The sequence below is a fragment of the Rhinolophus ferrumequinum genome, chromosome 4 (genome assembly GCF_004115265.2).
Source record: "Rhinolophus ferrumequinum isolate MPI-CBG mRhiFer1 chromosome 4, mRhiFer1_v1.p, whole genome shotgun sequence".
Lineage (NCBI taxonomy): Eukaryota > Metazoa > Chordata > Mammalia > Chiroptera > Rhinolophidae > Rhinolophus > Rhinolophus ferrumequinum.
The window spans coordinates 74,177,692-74,194,608 of NC_046287.1; positions in this window are offsets into that span (position 1 = coordinate 74,177,692).

Below are 16,917 nucleotides of genomic sequence, written 5' to 3' on the forward strand. Positions count from 1 at the left end.
GGATTTATTATAGATGTGAGAGGTGTTTACGTCAGTCTATACCAATGAACTTTAATGTCTTTTAAGACACTAGCTTTGAGGATCATTGAGGCAGAATTTGTTGCCTGAAATTGAAAATGATTTCTGACTTGCATGACTTTCTCACATCGCCACTATAAAATGGTCTCCAAAGCCATCTCTATATAAGTCAATGATTCTACGAGTACAACATGAACAATGTTTAAAGGGTCAAATTCTCCCAACTGTATATATGGCCTCTGTACTGCCTTTTGGCACTAAGGTCGCTGCAAAATTGATCAAATTTTCCTCTTCAGTGTACTAGGATACATTTCAGTACATTTTATCTCCAAGAATTCAGTCAAGCAACAAGCCTTAGCTCTAGGTTTGGAGGAAAAGAAACAGAGAGAGAGAGAGAGAGAGAGAGAGAGAGAGAAAGGATTGAAGAGAACAGCACATAAGATCTAAGTTTTCCTGTTAAATAATGTGGAAGATGGTTCTAGAATTGAAATTTTATTAAAAATGTTAACTCATTATATCCAGGAATATAAGGAAAACCATTTAGAAAATTTCTTAGCCTTTTCTCCAGTTTTAGGGCTTTATTTTGGATAACCTCAGTTTATTTCCATAATTTTTAAGCCATGATTTCCACATCTTCATTCATAGTGCATTACTAACAAGGTTATATAAAAAACTTTTTCCAATTTCTTCCTACCTAAAGTGTAGTTCCAAAAAAAATGCAGGATTTTCAGATAAACAATGAAAATTTAATTACCTGGCTATGCTTTCATCGAGTGTATCAATTTTATCTGCTGGGAAATATAAGATATTAAAGTAAAATATTCAAAATATTTTATATTAAAATAGAGAATAATATAGTATTACCAATTATAATAAAAAAGCCATAATTCTATAGGAAAGTAAGCAAATGATATAAATATCAATTAAAAAGAAAAAAGTCTAATTTGTATTACATTTTTAAAGGATATTCAAGTATAATTGTAAGTATCATCCTTATCTATTAAATTAGCCAACATTAAATAGAAAAATATCATCACCTACTTCTAATGAGGACAAAAAGCAGATTCTCTTTTCTGAGGAATGTGGATCATACCAGCTATTTTGGGATTCAATGAGGTAATGTCTACTAAATTTTAAAATACATATATCTTTTGATTTAACATCTTCACTCCTGGGAATCTGTAACATAGAAATAAAGCACCATGTTTTAAGGATATGTGTACAAAAATACTTAATGCAGCATACTTTGTAGTGTTTTATATATTACATATATATATATGTATGTACATATAATGTATGTTTTATATATTACATTACATATAATGTAATTACATACATTACATATAATGTATGTTTTATATATTACATATATATATATATATATATATATCATGAAATATTATACAACCACAAAAAGAATGAGTTACAGCTACACTAGTTGACAAAGAAGACTTTCCATAATGCATTGTCAAGTGAGAAAAACGAAGCAGTCAGTAAAAAAAGCATGATCCCTTTTAAAAAGCAAATAGTGACAGTAAATGTGTGTGTGTGTGTGTGTGTGTGTGTGTGTGTGTGTGTGTTGCTTTGCATTTGATTATACTGGAATGGAGAAACATAAAACGATCAGGCTAAGTTGGGAGCACTGGCTACCGCGTAAATTTACTACCTGAAGAGAAAGAAAATAGGGATATAAAAAAGAATTTTAAAAAGGTAACACTGTTTACAAAGATAAATAAATGTACATAGAAGCAACACTATGTATAATGTTATCTATGTGTCTAAAGTTTGCATTTACATGAATATTTTTGAAAAAAATAAAAATTAAATAGTTTTAAGAACGAATAGCCACCAAAATGTTATCATTGACTTTAGATTATTTGTATTTCCTTATTAAAAAAAATAAGAGACTTAATCTATAATTACATCAGAAATTCGAGATGATAAAATGAATTAAAATAATTACTTTTAAATTATAAAGAGGAAGGGAAGTTCAAACCCCATTGCTTTAGCTTCAGTAATTTTCAGATATCACTAAATCACCACAGAAAAATTAATTTTAAAATATATGATGCATTTTAAATATACGTGCTATTTTTTATAGCCTGGAGGTATTAAAAAATGGAGCCACAGTAAGGCATCTCAGATGCAAAAGCTTTGAATAGCTGGCTTAAATTCCTAGTCTCATAATTTACTTCTGAAAAACACTGGGTGAAAGTATACAACAAAAGCTAAACAATGAGGCAGTTTCTAAATTTACAAATACATTATGGAGGTTTCCTCACCCAAATTTTTTTTTATATATCAGATATTTGAGGCTTGGGTGACACATAAAAACAAACCAAAACAAACAAACAAACAAACAAAAAGGGAAATCTTAATGGAAAAACTAAGACACAGGAATCTTAATAGAAAAACTAGGACACTATTGATCTCTATTTCTTGATGGATGTATATATTAAGAAAGGATCTTTTTAGATTGCATCCAACTAAATATGGGTGCCACCTCATTTTAAGAAACTATCGTTGAACAGGAAGACTCTCCTCTTACTTTCAGTGTCACCATGTGCATTCTGGTGAACACATCCACATACCAGAAGGTGAAGCACCCCAAGTCTACAGGGACAGAAGCTCCTACCCGCAAGACCCTTTCAGATCTTGCACTATGTATCTCTTCATCTGGCTGTTCATGTGTATCCTTTATCATATCTTTTATTATATTATAATAAATGATGGGTAGAATGTGAGTCATTCTATCAAATTATTAAACTCAAGGTGAAGGTCATGGGAGCCCTGATGTATAGTTGGTCGGTCAGAAATACAGGTGACAACCTGGGACTTGAGATTGGTATCTGAAGTGGGGGCAGTCTTTTGGGACTGAACCCTGAACCTGTAGGATCTGATGCAAACTACAAGTAGATAGTGTCAGCAATGAATTGAATTGTAGGACACCCAGCTGTTGTTGCAGAGTTGCTTGATGTGAGGAAAACCCACACATCTGGTGTCCGAAGAGTTGTGAGCGTTATAGCAGTAGGAGAGTAAAACACAAAGAGAGTTTTTTTTTTTTGTTTGCTTTGTTTTGTTTTCTTTAATGGCATTACCAGTGTCCCCACCTCTGTGAGGGGTAAAAAGCAACTGTGTATCACATTTATTACTAATCATATGTGTAACTGCTATGTTATGCATGAGAGACTTGCTCTGAAGTCACTGAACTAACACCCCGAGTTGAAACCTGTGGTGTGACCAGGTTGCCACTTTTTTTCTCCATCTAGAACAAAGGATTACAGAGGAAAGTAGGCTGACACAGCATACCAGGGTGCCCTGAATATGAGCAACAATATGAAGTGACAAATAATTAGTCACTAATAATATTTAAAATGCCAAAATCTGCAAATGCTTCGCTTTTAAAAACTATTCATTAAATACTTAAAAATGTGTCTCCCAGAAGCTAATACCATATTTTATGCATGATTGAGGTAGAAAAAAAAAAAAAGTGAGAATTGCTGATCCAGAGGAAAATAGATTCCATAACTTTTAAAACTGGCTTCTATGTAAGGTTAAGTTGAGTTCTTCCCTCTGTTGTATATTGTGGTAGATGATAAAAGGAGCTCCTTTAAGAGGGACGAGGAGGGTCACGAGTATAATTTCTGTGCACCTGGGTACTGTCAAAAGGCTTCCCAGATAACATCAAACAGCGGCAGAATTCAGTGTGTGGCACTCTGGTTGTCCTGCTGATCAAACCACGAAAGCTAACAGAGTGGGGTTCCTCGCTTAGGGGAACTAAGGCCAGAAAAGCAATTCTTAGGAGATGGACCCGCATGTGAAAAGGTATGAAAGTGTAATTTCACATCATGTACTTAGAGAACTAGAAGCAATGAATACTTTGAATTGTGAGAGAATAAATGATGACAAAATGAGTTTTAAATGAGTATAGGAAGTAAAGAGGCATTTCCAGCTGCATAGTAATAGACAGATGTTATACTTTTCTATTCCCACCCTTTTCTAAGAGCTATTGTGAAGAACAAATAAAAGAACAGACATAGAGTTACTTTGTAAACTTAAAATATATTGTACCAATTATAATTATCATAACATACCTTGCACTTAGATTGTTTTAAACCAGAGAGAACTATAAAATGATAACCACATGATAATTTTCTTTCAATAGATATTATTGGAACTGTGTCTTTTCAGTTGAGACTATGTGTGAGTTCCTTTTTTACAGTAAATACAGTAAAATACATTTTAATGCCTATTACTTGGCCATTGCCAATTAGACCATTGGTTTCCAATTAGACTGAACAAAAATTATCTGGGAAGCTTTCTAAAATACAAATTTCTAAGGTCATCCCAGATGAGTAAATCAAAATATCTATGGTTAGTGCCTGGATATCTTTGAGTTTTTGCCAACTGCTCAGTTGAATTTGAGGAGGTCCTCTCTGCACTGGGCTGGGGATTGTGTTTGTGAACCGATGAATAACACCATAGTGCAGGGTATATTATAGAACTCTTTGGGGCAGGAGGCGGTATTGCTGATATTTTCTGAAAACATGTGTTTTCATATCCTTAGATATCTTCTTAGTTCTTGTCAGTATCGCATAATTTCTACTCTCTCCTGAAATAGTGCCATTGGCTCTGATGCTACATTTTAAAAATTCAAATCATCCTTTTCCTAACTGTTCAAGGTATTAAGCTCTTTTCATCATTATAAATAACTTACTTTAAGACTTGCATTATAAGCAAGGCTATAAAATAGTAACAAAGTAGAAAATAAGTAAAACAATTAGAAAAAAGGAAGTATGACATCCATATTTAATATTATTTGAAGATAATATTGTTGTTTACTTTAAAAAAAAAGCAAAAACATTAATGGAATGCTATCTGTAACTAAGAGAGAATATATTTTTTCTAACATGATCCTGAACACCAAAATTGGATTTTAGCACTATTTTACTTTTAAAACTTAGATTATGGGATGTTCTAACATAAGGGAGACATTGAGTAAAAATAAACACTTTTATCTGGCAAGCACTATGCCAACCACTTGAGACTTGAGGAAATCAAGCCTGAGAGAGGTTAAGCAGTTTGCCAAAGGTCACCAAAGTAAGGGAGGGACAGAGTCATGATTTGAACCCAGGTCTGACTGACTCCAAGGTCACATGGGAAGCAATTAATTACAAAAATTCGAGCTTTGTAGAAAGTAAGTTTTTCATTTTTCAACTGCTTTTCTTATTAGTTTCAATTTTTTAAAATGTGTTATTCAAACTAATATAATAGCTATTGTAAGGCCTAGTAAAAAATGAACAAAAATTTTATAAGACTGGGGAAATTCTTGTAATGCAAGTATAATTCCTGTCTCTGTCTAAAATTATAACCCAAGTGTCTGTCAATGGATAAACGAATAAAGAAATGTTAAATGACACTGGGTGGAGAACTCACAATGGGATATATAGATGATGTATCACAGAATTGTACACCTGAAACCTATGTAACTTTACTAACAATTGTCACCCCGATAAACTTTAATTTAAAAAAAAGGGAAAGTAATGTTGTATATATACACAATAGAATATTATTCAGCCATGAGAAAGAAAGGATCCCTGCCATTTGCAACAACATGTATGAAACTTGAGAACATTATGCTAAGCAAAATAATTCAGGCAGAGAAAGACAAACGCTGTATGATCTCACTTAGAATCTAAAAAAGCTGAACTTGTAAAAAAAAAAAAAAACAGAGAGAGAGAGAGAGTGATGGTTTCCGGGGTGGGAGGGTGGGGGTAATTGTGGAAATGTTTTAAGGGTACACTGCAACTAGTAGATAAATAAGTCCTGGAGATACAATACACAGCATAGTGATTATAGTAAATAGTACTGAGGGTTATCACTTTGTGAGGGGTGATGTCTGATCATTATGTTGTTTTGTACACTTGAAACTAATATAAAAAAATTTAATTAAATTAAATTTAAAAATAGTATTGTATCACAAACTTCAAAGTTGTTAAAAGACAAACTCTTCATTGTTCTTATTACAAAAAAGAAATAAGCATATGACATGATAGAGGTATTAGCTAACCCTACATTGGTAAACATATTACAATATGAAAATGTATCAAATCAATACATTTTATACCTTAAATATACACAATGTTTTATTTCAATTATAGCACAATTTAACAATTAAGGTGATTACTATACTCCTTTTATTATTATTAAGAAGGGAGTTTATTTTCTCTTTATGGGAATAAGAAAGCAAATGAAAAGTGAGGCAATGACAGGCAGCAGATATATAGAGTGGGAGAAAAGAGAAATCAGAATGTTGAATTATATACAATACAATTCTATATTCCCCAAATATTACTTTTTAAAAAGTACACTAATTTCTCTGAATGCTTATTGAAAGTGGATTTTTTAATCAGTCAACATAAAACATTCTCATTAGTGTTGGATGGGATATAACAGAAGCAGCTACCCACAGACACAGGAGTTCAGTGAAATGGACCATAAGAACGTAAGTTCACGATAAATCACATAAATCAGGATGAGGGATAGGGTTTACACAGGGCTGTGGAATTGGATGTTTCAAGCTAAATTTACCTCTTCTCCAAAGAGCAGGGATTTAACAGCTGACTGCTAGATTATATCCAAACAAATCAGAAAAAGATTCGCTTGATTGCTTTGTGATCAAATCTCAAACAACTGATTCAGTTAAACAAGAGGTTGTAACTTCAATTTCCTTTTTGAGTTAAATTTATGATTGCTCTTATTAGAAAACAAATGTTATAAACTGTCGGGACCACAGAAGATGATCAGTATTTTGCCCTTCTCAGTTAGCCAGAACCGAGAATAAAGTTGCAGCTTGGAAAACAATTCAACTTGAAAACCTTCAGAAGACCAGATGCAAGCGTTTAACATTTATGCTGCTGGAATTTGTGGTTGTCATCGTCACTCAGACAGGTCTCACTCACTGGTTGACACTGAGTTACAGAGCAAGGAGGCTTGCAGCAAAAGGCAAATACAAATTGTACTGGTACAAAGGGACTAACACTGAAAACTAATGACTTCTGTCCCTTTAAATTATGGCTGGCAAGCATTTGATATCGCAAGGTGATCTCTGTCGAATAACCAGCCCATCAGCCTCTCCTCAGTTGCCATAGCATCAGCACTTTGTCCTCTGCCCTTTAGCTCGGCCGTTCTCTCTAGAGGCCTTCGAGTCAAAACCAAGTTGTAACTTCAAAATATTGCATACAAGGTTTACAATGGATTGGAGATGTCCGATCTTTTTCTGTTGGATTTTGTTGGTAGGTAAAATTTAGGAAATTTTCTCAAAACTAATGGTGAATGTAAATTCCAGACTGGCCAGAGACCAAATGTTAGAAATGAAAGTTACACTTAGTACAGCTTCTGTCCCCATCCTCTGCCCTCTCCCTTCCAGGCATCCTATTTCTCACAGTGACCTTCAGTGGTGACATGAAGTGACCACTGGATTACCTTGATTTCCATTCTCTTATGTTTTCCTGCTTCTTCCCCTAAGTTCCTTAACTTCCAATATAGTTTGTTATTACATCCCTTATTGGGAGTTCTCATAGGTTACAGCTCTGCTAAACTGTTAAATATTTTTAAACAATATAGTCATGGCTAATGTTGCTGTGATATCAATTTTTTTAAATAAACTAATTTAACTCAGCACTTAACCTTGACATGACTTTCACATTTAAAAGAAACCTTCCAAGTATTTACTCAAATGAACAAGGAAGCGGGAACTCTACCTTCATCCACATAGGAAAATAAAAAAAAAAAGTCCCATTTATATCAATGTCTATATTATGACACCTGCCAGCAATCCCCCAGCTGCCCTCACTGGAATTTCTGAGCGTGACCATGCTTGGGTGTCATGTGTTCTCCGCAGAAGCCCCTTATGTCACTCTCCTGCTCTGGCTTTCTCTTTATGCTATCCACTTCTCGTGAAGGTGTTCAACAGACACAGCCTCAGGGATGTTTCTGTCTGCAGCGATCCTTGTGGGAATGCCGTTGTGGATGCCCAGGGGACTACCTTCGGTGGCCAAGATGCTGCCCCTCCCTGGACCTACCACTCATCACCAGGGCCTGACCCAGCACCACATATAATGGTCTCGCAGTCGCCCACGAAAAGAGAGCCTTCTTCTTTTCGTGATCCCAGCTGGGATTCTCAGATCCCAGCTGCTTAAAAGCAACTGAAATTAAAAAACAACAACAACAACAACAACAAACCAGCACATCTCCTCCTCAAAAACAAGCAATATGTTTCAGATACCAAACAATCCCAATTCTAATGAGAAAATAAAAATTCTCTGAAGGGAACAAAATAAAAAGCAGTTCAACATAATACACAGCTGCCACTTTCCCTTATTATGTAGAACAGTTTCTTCCTTGGAACTTGAGTGTTTTGGAAAGAAGCCTTTTGTGTTGTGGTCTCTAAAGCGTATTTGCATAACTGGAGATCTGGCCAGGGTGGCACTTTCCTCCACTGCATCAAAGACAGTCTTCAAACTGTACTGAAGCCTTTGCTTCCAGTAAGACAGGACTCATTTTTTTTTTTTTTAACTTCCATTTCAATGTTTCAAAAATGTTAAGGTTGTTAAAAGATAAACTGAGGCATAGCAAACATTTTAAGTGTTCATTTAAGCAAAAATCAATTTGGATCAGGAAGTGCCAAACCAGAAATTGTTTAGGAGCACACCACTGAAAGGAGGTCTGGGAGAGACTTTTGGAGAGAAAAGGCAAAAGCAAAGTAAGGAAATTATTAATTGGCCACAGCTTAAAGCCTAGTTGGCTGTTTGTAGTTGGCTGCCCTTAGCATTTTGACTTCATAATATTGAGAGATTTAGTTACAAACTCAGATTTTGGGTTGCTTGCTTAGGGCATCCACCACGTCATGAAAGCCACATCAGTCTAATAGCCTCCAAGTTCAATTAATTTAACAAGGCCAAGTTTCAGTCAGGACTCAAGCTCAATGAACTAGGAGTGAACTTCTTTCATTTTTGGCAAAACCTGCAAGGAAGAAACAGGTTGCCTAGAGATGAAGACCCAGTCTTGAGAGAACAGTGAAATGTATAGCATTAGGAGGACTCACTGCATGCTTTTGAGTCTACCCAACAAATGTGGAAGGCACATTCTGGACCACACCTTGCTGATGAGAGCTGAGAACAGAGTTAGCTTTACCAATGTGAAAACAGAGGTCATTAGAGAATGTGCAATCTTTTCCCTCTTCACATCCAAGAACAACCTTAGCATCCCTCCCTCCTTCTACCAGCTTCTCTTTGGCCGTTGCATAGGCTTTGACAGCTCTAATACCTCCTTACTACTCTGTGGAGCCAAGAAAGCAGGTATACACACACACGTAGCTCTAGAATTTTTTATTTTCCCTCAATACAGAATTAGTATTGTACTGATTACAGTCGCTACAGACATGCTGGTTTTGATCTAATTCAGACAAATCTTGCCAAGAGAAAACACATCCTACGGGCATGGAAATCTTGAAGGAATACAAAGTCTTAGCAAGTGAAAACATGGTGTCTGATACTAGAAGTCTATGTCATGCGGGAGACCCTGCTCGCTGCGCCATGTGTCGTGCAGGGCAGCCTGCGGGGTCTCTGCTCCTGCTCCCCACATAAGAACGCAGGACATGGCTAGGCCAAACAGGAACACCCACAGAGCCATAGGTAGGGAAGTCATACCACTATACTGTCACTGGCAGCTGGGTTGGAGACAAAGGAACCAGGAGCAACACAATTCTCAACCCTCACTGAGCCGCTTGCAGGCTCAGCCACCATCTTCTTGCTAGCCCCCATTTTTCTGCTAGTGTAGCCACAGCAGTTATATTAGTGCCCAATGGCTCACTGGTTACAGCTGACGGCCAACTAGCCACAGCTGATGGCCATTTGATCACAGTCGATGGCCATTTACTACCTGAGCCAGCACCTTTCTATGTGAGGCTGAGAGCCTGGAAACTGCTTTTTGGGGCTCTGTTCCCCCAGTCTAACAGGGTGGGGAGGTGCTATTAACAAAAATCGAAAGCAGCTGTTACCTGAAAACTCTCTGGGACACTGGCCCCATAGCCATCCTTCTTTGGGACCAATTTGACAGTGGAGCACAGGAAGAACTGCAGTGTCCTCCTCGACCATTCCTAAATACAAGGACACGTCACACTTTAAGCAGTTTGAGTCATGACTGAATCAGGCAATAATAGTGTCTGTAAAAGGAAATGGCGGTGTTTGGTGCCGAATGGATGACTAGATGGGAGAAAAATACTGTATATCATGTGATCACTCACATGACAGCTGGCCACACTTGCTTGAAACATTCACCAAAATTCCCAAAACTATGATTTCAAGGAAATGAAATCCAGTAATTGCCATGATTTAAATCCCGTTGAATACCCACAGGCTGATGACTTCTTGGGAAGCTTACTCCATACGATTTTATGTGAAGTCTACATCCACATATTTCCCTATAAAAAAAAGCAAACCATCACTACAATCAAGAGGCAGACTCAAAATAGCCATATAAAATAGAGGTAAATTCTTTAAAAACACTTTTTTACATTCATAAACACAAAGGCCTCAAGCAGAATAGAAAATCAATGTAAAGCTAGGAGGAGAATGCAAGTCTTCTGTTTTTGCAATCAAATAGTCTGCCCAGAGAACACTGCTTTAGGGAACATAAATAAAAAACAATGAAAACTATTCATCACACAGACACCGTTCCTCCATTACTCCTTATCAACAAAACTACATTGAACAGTGAATGCGGGATTGTTTTCTCTGTCAGTAATCACACCAAAACCCACTAAGAAGAAAGAAGAAAATGTCATTAGATTTTAATCACATACCTGTGGCGAAGCTTCCAAAAAATCTTTCCTAGTCTAAGATTCTTTGGGAAATGAAAAAAAAAAAAAGGAACATTGGAGAAAGAGAGATGATATCAGGGTAGGTAGGTTTGGCAAATATAAGAGTTTATCTGAGGAGGGAAAAAAGGAAAAAGTAGAAAAGAAGGTCATAAGGAAAGAAATTGATCATGCCCTTACTTTCATCAAATTGATTTTAAGTCATATTCTATCTAAACTGTGTATTGCAAACAAACAAATTTTTAAAAAGGGAAAACACCCAAAAGTTTTGATAAGAAAGTGCTTCTCAGTATAGTAGAATGCTATTTTTAATTATCTCATTAAAAAATAATGAACTAGTGGGGTGGCCAGATGGTTCAGTTGGTTAGAATGTGAGCTCTTAACAACCGAGTTGCCAGTTCGATTCCCACATGGGCCAGTGAGCTGCGCCCTCCACACCTAGATTGAAGACAATGAGCTGCCGCTGAGCTGCTGGATGGGTGGCCAGACGGCTCAGCTGGTAGAGCTCGAGCTCTTAACAACAAGGTTGCTGGTTCAATTTCTGCATGGGAAGGTGGGCTGCGCCCCCTGCAACTAAAGATTGAAAACCGCGACTAGACTTGGAGCTGAGCTGCGCCCTCCATGACTTAACTTGACTTGGGTTCATGGTACCTGGAGAAATATACTGTTTCCCAACATGCCCCATGAAAAATTAATTAATTAATTAATTAATTAAAAAAATAAATGAACTAGTGAGGCAAGAGTTTGGGTTGTCTCCTGCCAGAGTCATCTGGATTTATAAAAGAGCAAAAGGTCTTTATCTAAGTTTCTCCAGTGATCAACTAAGCACACATCTAAGCACACCTCTATATATTTATAAATGAAATGTGTATTTTTGTGTGATAAAAATGTAATTCAAAACCCATTTACTCATAAGCCCTGACTTATGAAAAAATAATGTTATTTTTCCTTAGAAGCTAAGGGTTAAAAGATATCTATAAAGAAATGTGCTGAAATTATTTGACTAAAATTGTATATGACATCAGTTTTGTGATGGACTGTTTTACCACGAAGATACCCTAATCCAATGGCAGGTTTACGTGAACTTGACATGTACCCTTGTGTTGTTTATGCAAACATGTTAACATCATCTAGTACTTGTCTGTTATACTCACCTAGTAATCGTCTGATACAGTGCAGTTCCTGGCCATTACTGATGACAAACATATAAGGAGAAGATGAGTCCACTAAACACACTTGTCCAGCGTCAGCCTGAGCACGAACACACCCTGAATCCTGGGGCTCTTCATCACTGACTCTCATTCCTCTGAACAGCTTTCACAACACTTTAATACTGACTTCTTTTTTATACTATCAAAGTCTCTTTTATATAAGGAAAAAAAAAAAAAAAACCACTTCCTTCTCCACTGAGAAAAATAAGGTCAGTAGGCAAGGGGCTCTCCCCTTAAGCTTCTTGGGGTTTCCGTACTTCCCCATTCCCACTCTATCTACAGAGGGGTTCATATTGTACCTTTCTCGCTGACATTTCTCTTCAGACCTGGGAAACTGCTGTCAGCCATTTTCTGTTACACAAAATGGCAAACAAAAAAAATTAGTTCACCATTAGGGAGAAAAATGGAGCAGAGGTAAATAAATGAGCCGAAATGAGAAAAAAAAAAAAGAGTTCCCCAGTTCCTGATAACATTGCCTTTGTTCACAATGTCCAGCTCAACTGTGGGATATTCTAGAATCCTTCCCTAAACATTTCATCTTTTGCTTACTTGTATTTCTGATGCATGACACAAAATGTCTTAACATAGCCACCATAAAAAAAAAGAAAAGAAAAGAAAAAGAAAAAGGAAAAGAATTCTAAGTTTAGGAGATGGTCTGGGTTGAATTTTGTTCCCTAAGAAGATGCACTCAAGCGCTAATCTCCATACCTGTACATGTGATCTTATTTAGAAATAGGGTTTTTTCAGATGTTATGATGAGGTCGGGCCTAATCCAATGGCTGGTATCAGTCTAAGATGAGGGAAATTAGAACATAGACACACAGAGAGGAGAATGGCGTGTAAAGACATAGGAAAGAGTCGCAGAGGGAAGACGGCAATGTGAAGACAGAGGCAGAGGTTGGAGGGACGCATCTATAAGCCAAGGATATCAGGCATCACTGGCCATGATCAGAAGCTGGGAGAGGCGCCTGGAGCAGTTTCCCCTCGGAACCTCCAGAAGGAACCGGCAGCACTAATATCCTGATTTTGGACATCTAGCCTCCAAAATCTGAGAGAATACATTTCTGCAGTTTAGCTACTCAATTTGTGGAACTCTGTTATAACAGTCAAAGGAAACTAATACAGGACAATATTATTCTGGGTTTAGAGCTGAGGATACTGAGGCTGAAAGTCAAAGTGACTGGCTTAAAGCAAAGTCAAATATTTGTCAAGTAGAAGGCTATGTTCTGTGATATTTCTTTCATGCCATGCAACTATCACGACAGAAAAACTCTAATGAATTCAATTATCTTATAGTATTCTATGATTGACCTCTTGCTTCTAGTAATGACTAGCATATTTTTATTTTAATTAATTGGTTTATAAAGAATCAGAGATAAAACACTATTAAAAGCAAAGATGTTAAGCAAGAAAGCTGTAATGTAAAATGCTGTCACCATTACCTATGACATTTTGTGAAATCTCAAGTTAGTTCTTTGCAGTAACATTAAATGCACAATTGCCTAAGCTGTCACATTGGTAAGCCACTTTTAAAATATAACAGTTCTCACTGAATCTTTAAGGTTTTTGCACTCTAGCTGTCTGATAGATTTTGGATTTTATTAAAGATTCAAAGTTTTACTTTTTCATAAGAATACAGACACAGTGATAGTAATTATGAGGGATGCAAAGAGAGAGAACAATCATTTCGTGCATGTAGGTTATGTGCCAATCATTGTGATAAACATTTTTTAAAATATCTTTACATCTTCTCTATGTAGTATATATTATTAGTCCTGCTTTAAAAAAGAAACTGTCTCAGACAGCATGTATAATTGACCAATTGTGTAAGTCATTTGGTCATAAATGGAAGAGCTATGTGGGATATCTGTGATCATAACCAATATCCATTCCATTCTACTGAGTTAGCTTTGCACTTGCAATCAAGATGAGAACTTAGAAAAGGAAATCAAAGAAAATATAGGTTTAAGAAGAAAGAAGATATACCAGTGCAGAAAGACAAGGAGGTGTCCTTGGAGTCTATTTTTTAAAGTCACAGGAGCATAGCAGATGAGACGGGATTGATGTTTAAAGAAAGGTGATGCCACAGCACAAGACCAGAGGAAAATCTGGGTCCTTCCCCATTCTGGAGTAAATCAATGAAAGGAACATTATAGGGACAAGGAGGTGATTGCAAGATGATTTAATAGTTTTCTGAGACAGTTGTCTCCCTTCTCTCTGAAAAAGGAATGGGTTGTAGCCATTGCTTTTGACCTCAAAAAGAAGACTATGACCTTCTCTCTAAAGAAATTAGGCTACCTATCTAGGTAGCCTAATAGTAAAGATAGTGGGACCCAGAAAGAAGCAGAGCCTGAGAGAACTCTGGCTCGCTCAAGTAGAAAGAGAGAGAAAAGCAAAAATTCCACTCCAGAACAAAGCTTCCTTACTTTGCAATACGGAAGTCCCCATATTGTCTACATGCTGCTGTCACCATATGGTAACACAATCCCTTTTGGATTGAAGGACTCAGTCCCCCAATACTGGGAGTGTTACTCAAGAGTAAGGCTTCAGTAATCTACACTTTTGGGGAATCACCTTAGGCTGAAGAAAGCTGCTCACCAAAGACATGTACTTCTTCTTCCAGTAGCCTATCTCCTCAGAAGACTGGGACATGAAAGAATATAAAGACTCTTCCTGTTTGGTCACCTCAGGACAACTGTGAAGGGCTTGTCCATTTTTAGAACTCCTGTACGATTGGTAGAAGCTTTGTGTTGACTGCATTATGCCCCAACTTCTCTCTCTACCCCAACCTGTTTTCTTTTATTCCCAACAGGAGTTATTTTGAGAGCAACACCCAGTAAACTTTCTCATGCTTACTTATGTCAACACTGTTTTCTGAGAAACCCAACCTACACCACTCTCTATCTACATGCCTTCCAGAAGATCTTCTGTGTCAATGTGTTCAATTTACCTGGGTTTCCTGGCCATTTCTCACTCAAGGGAGAGGCCTATTAGAGAACTAAGGCTTCTCAAAGTGGCGGGAAGAAATATGAGAAACATCACACTAACCATTTTCATTCATAGATGTACATGTACAATTATGAAAATCAACATATTTCTTAGAGTTGCTTGCAAAAAAGCAACTTTATAAAACAATTATGAGAAACCACCAAACATTTAAAATATGATTTCTGATATTATAAAAGAAATTTTGAATTTAAAGACTGAATTTTACAAAGGAAACTTGACAAACCAAACCTAGAAAAATAAAACCGCAAAGAACTGGAAAATATAGAAATATTGAGCTGTGGAAGTACAGGAAGTTGTCAAAGAGAAAATACAAACAATGGAAGGAACAAATAACTGAAAGTTATAGACAAAAATTTTTCCAAGCTGAAGAAAGACACACGTTTTCACTGAAGGAAAAAAAAAAGTCTTTTAAAAGACAAGGATGATTCCAGGAAATCTCATGAACTTTCAATATTCTGATACGAAACCGAAAAGCATTAAGTCTTCAAAGAGAAAAAAAGCTCTCCAGAAGAGCCGTCTGCTAGAAAGACTGGACAACAATGTGAGTAAGGAATGAACTTTTATTGTGTTAAGCCTCTGAGATTTGGGGTTTGTCTCTAATAACAGAGAGTTAAGAATAGCTAGTATTATCTTAACATAGTAAAGCTAGTATCTGCTTTACTCAAATTTGATAAGTAAGGCAGTAGAGATTTAAGTAGGTTATTTAAAATAATAAAAACAAACAACTGTATAAAGGTTACTACTAATAAAAACAGTGGTGATGATGATGATGATGATGATGATGGCAATAAAATCCAAAGGCAGAGGAGAAGGCCTGGGGGGGTCCTACAAATGTGTTAAATTCCTCATCATCATAGTGGCAGGGATTGAAGGTGAAGAAATACTATATACATTTGACAAACTAGGAAACAGATGAAAAGATATAATTGATTCCATTACAGTAGTAACTACCATAAAATCTAAAAACTGTTAATACTGTAGTCTATGAAGAGTACAACTGGCAGTAAAAGATAATTGCTTTCCATTTTACTCTCTTTTGTACAGCCTAATATCCTTTTTACCATGTGCATGAATTACTGTTAAAATACAAACATGTTTATTCTGTTTCTTTTAAAAAGTAAATTATGTACATCCTTTCAGTGGAACACTATCCTGCATCCTGTAGATAAACCAAATGAAATAACACAGCATTTACGGAAATAGAAAGATAACCTTAATATATTGTTAAGAGTGAATGAAATAAACTGCCCAATGGGGTATATAAAATGAACCCAACTGAGTAAATAAATCTGTGCAAATAAACATACACACATATCAAAGGAAGAGTAGAAAAGGAGAGAAGAAATGAAGAGAATGACAGAAAGAATGAGAGAGAATTCTTCAAGGGAAATAGCCTAGAAAGCACCAGCCTCTCCAAGGAGAGAATGTTCCTGAAAAAAAGGGCAAGCTCAGCTGGCTCCCACATAGCCACTAAAGATGGAAACCGTCAATGACTGCAATAGAGCAGGACTGTTGATTGTCCAAGGTTTCTAGCATAATGATCATTTAATCCTTGGGCTTGAAATTTCCTGGATGTGGGTTTTAGTGTTAAATAAGTAAATTTCAAGTTTCCTGAATAAAAATCATACATTACTTTTACACATTGACTAATTGAGTTAATCCAAAACACCATATGTTGTGGATCTCAAGGAAATGGCTTGCTGATATTTTCTGCAAGAGAAAAGCTGTATTTCAATGTACACCTTATTTTTAAATATGGTTGTTTGGAGTTTTATTTGAAATAGCATAGCACAAGAATGT